General features: G+C 43.0%; 1 pseudogene; it reads left to right on the top strand.

Annotated features, from left to right (window-relative positions):
- The first annotated feature begins 3,497 nt into the window (after window positions 1-3,497).
- LOC108940575 (eukaryotic translation initiation factor 3 subunit E-B-like) overlaps window positions 3,498-6,000 on the top strand; it is a 37,665-nt pseudogene continuing 35,162 nt past the window's right edge.

Below are 6,000 nucleotides of genomic sequence, written 5' to 3'. Positions count from 1 at the left end.
GCCGATGGCCTTGGAGGCAACGGTCGTTAACTCCTCAGCCGCTCGAACACTGAAACGTCCTGGAGAGATTTGATAAAGCAGCCCCCCCGTGGAGAACTACACAGAAGGAGTCTGTCCATTGCACTGAAAGCCCAGAGGACAGAGAGGACATGGGGGGGGCAGCTGTGGCCGATGAACCGCACGAACAGCAGCGCCTACACAGCGACACCAAGTCAGAGGTGTGCGGCTCCGAAGGCCCTTTCTCTCCGCTTTCCAGAACATTCCGAAAAAGCACAATTGTACCATGTCAGATTTTTTCCCTTTGATTGAATTTTAAAGAAAAAATTATGCAATAAAATATAAACTCTAAGCCAGCTCCACATCACTGAGCATGAAGTAATTATTCTATATCAATATATTTTACGTCAGTCTGAACAGACAATTTAATAAATATATTAACGTACATAATTTAATAACCTAACATGCTCTATAATGTACATTTGTACATCATATCGTATTGATCTTGGACCATTTACGAGTCTTGTCTTGTCCTCGTCTGCCTTCTGCCCCAGCCAACCTCTTTTTTATTACTAACCTTTATTATGTTCATTTGTCCAATGTCTAAGGTGACTTACAGTGTTGTATAATCAAGTTTGCACTGATTTATCCATTTATACAACAGGGTAATATTTATAGAATCAAGGAGACCCCAATCAAGGGTAATACAGTGGGGTGGGAATTCAAGCCAAACCCTTTCGATTGCTGCCACAACCCTAACCAGTGCACCACCTACTGTCCCGAAATAATTCAATGGTTTCGCTATTAAATGCCATTTGTTTTCATCACTCGTGCCACTTGCCAAATGTCTCCTTGCACTTTTCTCCAATAACTCTCTCATTAAAAGCTCTGAGGGAACCTTGCGACGATGTGCACTGTAAAACTAGCACAGGAATTCAACGAAAGGAGCTCTTGCGTTAGCGTCCTCATCGGTTTGAAAATAAAAACTGCAGTTGCGCGTGAATTCCAAAACTGGCAAAGGGCTCAGGAGCGCAAGGGAAGAGAAAAAGTGTGAGTTTCCTCGGCAAAGTTTCGCTAAGTCAGCAGGCGGAGGCTGATGCTCCGCGTTGATGTCTAACCTTGGGAATATTGCTGAAAATATAAATGTGAATATGAATGGAGGCCTCGTGCCCTCGTCTTTGCTGGATGCAGCGGGAGGAATAACAGAGGACCAAGTGTGGTTGCGGCGGTCGTGTTTTTTTTTTATTATTTTTTGTGGCTGAAAGTAAAGAGTGTTTGACAGTGTGCCGTCACCGGGCCAACGCCGCTCGTCTCAGCAGCACCCAGTAAAACAGAAATCGCCATGGCGACTCCAGCCCATTTATGACTCACTTCTACCTGAGGCCGGAACGATGGAGAGCACAGCAACAAAGGGAGAGATTGTGAGAATGTGCAGGATGGAGGTTGGGGGGGGGGGTGTTACAAGGACAAGGAGGCTGCAGTGGAACCTACTGGAAGCGGGCCGTTTCGTGGATGGTGTCAGACCCCCGCTCTAGGGTATGGGCGACACATGGGCACCTTATTGAACTTGGCGATCAGAGCACAGCCAAGGAAAGAGACAGGCAACAAAGGGACAGTGTAACAGTGTGTCAAAGCACTCCTCAAAGGCATACACACTGTCACACACTACATGTGTAGCCAGGATACTCTTAAAAGGAACAATGAGACTGACATGTATCCGTTTAACAGACAATCTTCTCCAAATGACGCTCAAATCGGAGTGAAAAGAGCACGGCAGCAACAGCTGAAAACCTTGAAATGCAGATGCGCAACTGTCAAAGCAATCAGTTTGTCCAGTGTCACTAATCGCTGGCCATAGAATGAGTCTGACAAGAAATACAAAGATGATCGTGACAACAGGTGTGATGCGAATGTACAGTGTATGGCTGCCTGGAGGGAAGTGGCTCAGAAGGAGATGTGTTTGAGACCCTTAATGAAAACTGGAAGGGATTCAGTAGCTCTGTGGGACAGAGGGAGTTTGTTCTACCACATTAGGGCAAAAACTGAGAATATAAAGACCTTTGATTTTGGACCCCTAGTTAGTGGGACCACCAAGCTGCCAGATGGGGGAACGGCATAGTGCTCTTTCTGGACAGTGTGGAGTGATAAGGTCGTGTCAGTATTGGTATATAGTTAGCATGGATTGGTATATATTGGTAAATATACAGCGGTTACAGCTACTGCCTTTGGATCTACAGGTTGCAGGTTTGAATCCCACCTCCAGTTGTAAAACCCTTGAGCGAGGTACTTACCCTGAAATTGCTCCAGTAAAATTACTTAGATGTATAAATGAGTAAATAGTTTTAAGTATGTTAACATTGTAAGTCGCTCTGGAGAAAATGCACCAGATAAATTAATAAATATAAATTGAATTGAAATATCGAAAATTGACAAATTACCTGGCTGGAAAAAAAATGAAACAAATCACACACACACACACACACACACACACACACACACACACACACACACACACTTTCAGAACCGCTTGTCCCATACAGGGTCGCGGGGAACCGGAGCCTACCCAGTAACACAGGGCGTAAGGCCGGAGAGAGAGGGGATACACCCAGGGCGGGACACCAGTCCGTCGCAAGGCACCCCAAGCGGGACTTGAACCCCAGACCTACGGGAGAGCAGGACTGTGGTCCAACCCACTGAGCCACCACACCCCCCACTGAAACAAATCAATAAATGTAAACATACGAACAGTGTACCTTTTAGGCTGGAAAACACACACATAACCTAACAGCTGGTTCCGTTGGGATGTAGCGGTGTGTCACGAGGAGGAGCAAGACTAAGTGGAAAAAGCTATTCAGTTCTACTTTATAAGAGTGTTTTTGCAGAATTCAGCAATTATATTCGACATTAAACTGCAACAAATGCCAAGTACATGAACAGAAAAGGTGCTCAAACGCTGTTAAGGGGAATCGAAGGCGCTCCAGGTGATACTCAAGCCCGGGATCCGATCCTCGTGACAATCTAAGATCTTGTCTCGTGCTGCACTACCCTCGAGAAAGGTACACATCCCGCACTGTTCCAGTTTAAAAATCCCCAGCTGTCTAAACATGGAATTGACAATCCACTTGCAACGTGGGGCACTGAACTCATCGGACTGATTTCAGTTCCACCATCACTCTGTCTGTTTGTGCAAATGTGAATGGACTAGGTTGGACTAGGTTGTGTCAGTCGTCAAGGAGGGAGAAAAAGCAGCAGCGGAGAAAGTGACTTTGATGGTTTCCAGGAAACTTGCAAGATTAAATGTAAAGAAAATAATAAACACAATGAGAAGATGGTGACAGCCGTGTAATAAAGTCAAAGTCAGACGCTCAGTCTTGGCGTTATAGTAAGTGTGTTACTCTGTCAGCGACAGTTGCAATATCTTTGCGTCACTGTCAGTGCCGCATTTTGTCAATAAAGTTTTCTGACGTTCGAGCCAACTTCCTTTTCCGGTTTCTTTCAAACATGGCGGATTATGACCTGACCACTGGAATCGCCCACTTCTTGCACTGCCACCTCGGCTTTCCCTTGTTGGAGTTCTTCTCTGTTAAAGAGGTACGCGTGCTTGCTTTATTTATGTATTCATTTGTTAATTTATTCCTCTGGCACTTTTGAAACATTTTATTTGTGGGTTTTGTGAGCGGTGGGAAGAGCCTAGCCTACCCCGACTCACTCACTCAGTGCGCGTAACCCGTACAAAAACACTAGTAAAAATGTCCTTAATAATTATTAATAGCACAATTACTAACTTAGCTAAAAAGTAAATATAAAACTAACGGTGTTTAATTTGGTCATTGATGTTTTTTTACATTTTCAATGACTCAGTAAGTTGCAGAATTCTTGAGTCACACACATCTGTCTGAGTCTGTATTTCGTAGACAGAAGTTGAAGTACAAGTAACTGTGTGAATTCTGATGAACTGCACTAGAGAAATCATGGTGTTTGTGTTACATTTGCACTAGTACAGGTGTTTTTGCACTTTCAGTTACTAATTAGAAAATGAATAAAATGTGTTGAAAGCTGTTGGTGGGCTCCTGTGTTCTCACAGGGCACTTGAATCCCACCTCCTGCTCTAGTCTAGTACTCTTGATCAAGGCACTTACCCTAAACTGAAATAGCTTAGTGTGCAGATATAGTATTGTAATTTACCTTGGTGAAAAGCATTGAATAAATTAATTTAAAAAAGTATAGTTTTACTCTGCAGACAACTGACAGTATTGACCTTGCTGTACTTTTACTTTGATTTGCCAGCGGAATAGAACTTGTTTTTTCAGTCTTTTCCCTGGAGCCCCATATCACCTTTCAAATGTGCATATAATTGAAATTGTGCATTTAGAATATGAAAGGTGTCAGAGGTCATTTTGGAAAAGCTCCCCACCCTCCAGATTACCTTTCCCCATACTGGATGAATGATTTTGTCAGATGGGCAGACAGATGGATGTGAGATCTTGCTTACGGCTTTTTCTTGTCTTTGGCAGATTTACAATGAGAAGGAGCTCCTCCAGGGAAAGTTGGATGTTGTCAGTGACACCAACATGGTGGTTTTGCCATGGGTGTGTACACCAACCTGTACCCAGACAAGGACATTCTGCAGTGTGAGCACCAGGGTTTTCCATTTCCTGCTTTCCCCCCACAGCCCATCCAACCTGAGCCATGATCACAGTGGATCAGTTCCTTTTCAACAAATAAAGCTATGCTCTAAAGTCATGATGTAAGTACTTGTGGTTGCATTCATTTTTGTCTCTTTGATATGAGACTTGATGAGGTTTAAAACTCCTGTCTAGGGGGTTGCTGTATTTTGGTCCAGATGAGCACTTAAATATTTGACTTTTATTGAACCATGCGTTACATGATTGAGCCATATTCTATAGGGCATGTCAGCTGAAAGCCTACAAATGTGAAAATGATGGTAACAAATGTATTAGTTATTAGGCAACTGCTACATACACAGTTGTTCCACTTCAAATATTTTCTTGCTTTGTGAACACTGGGGGAAAAAAGATTTAGCTGTGATATTAAAATTTCAATCTACTTGTTTACTGTACAGCAACAAAATGTGTGTCTTGAATGCATTACAGTGAATGATCACCAGTGAATTTAAATAATTATTAATTTACAAATTGCCAGAAAAGTATATAGAAAAATAATTGATTTTGTGGATTTAACATAATCATACAAATGACACCATATAATCACTTAATGTAAAATTGTTTGGGAATGAAGTCATTTTGCAGTTGGTTTGGTTGAATATAGTAGAGCACATGCGAAAGGGAGCGATGAGAAGTCAGAATTGTGGGACGTATGCTTTGCAGCAGCGCTTTCGCTGCACATTTTGCAGTTTTTCGTACGTCTATGCGCTGTGTAGCCCTCAGAGAAAAGAGGAGTGAGTTGGTGGTTCAGCTGAAGCTGCTCTAGATGGAGACTGAACCCGTCATCAACATGTTTGAGGACACTGAGACCACGAAGCAGATGCCGTCAACCAGGTACAGTCAACCAGCTGGACCGCTCTGGAGTCCAACCACCTGATTATTTCTGAATGATGGCTTTTATTGCACGACTTGATTTCGGGGGGGAAAAGTACTCTTTACACTTCTGTCTTGATTGGAGGCTGGTTTAACTTTTAAGAGTTTTCTTTTGGTTAAATTTCAAGTAATCAGTTGACAAAGGTTTATTACCTCATCAAGGGTACAACAGCAGGACCTCTTTTTTGAAACTTTTAGCTTTTGAGACCTTAAAGGAGTCATCACTCGTAACTCTTTGCACCTCTGGTTGTTTGCTGAAACTGCTCAGGTTGAGCCTCTTTCTCAGTGGTTCAGCATCAGGGTGCAGTTCAAAGTTAAAACTGCTTTTGTCAGAAGGTGACTGTGTCACAGCTGTGCTCATGTTGAAATTGTTGCATGTGCTCTGTGTCTGGACTCAGTCAGTACAGACACTTCGTTCTGGAAGGAACCTCTTCAAGTTGTTTTT

This window comes from Scleropages formosus, chromosome 18, assembly GCF_900964775.1.
Source record: "Scleropages formosus chromosome 18, fSclFor1.1, whole genome shotgun sequence".
In the NCBI taxonomy this organism is placed as follows: Eukaryota; Metazoa; Chordata; class Actinopteri; order Osteoglossiformes; family Osteoglossidae; genus Scleropages; species Scleropages formosus.
The sequence above is the reverse complement of the archived record's forward strand: the minus strand, read 5'-3'. Positions and strand labels throughout refer to the sequence as shown.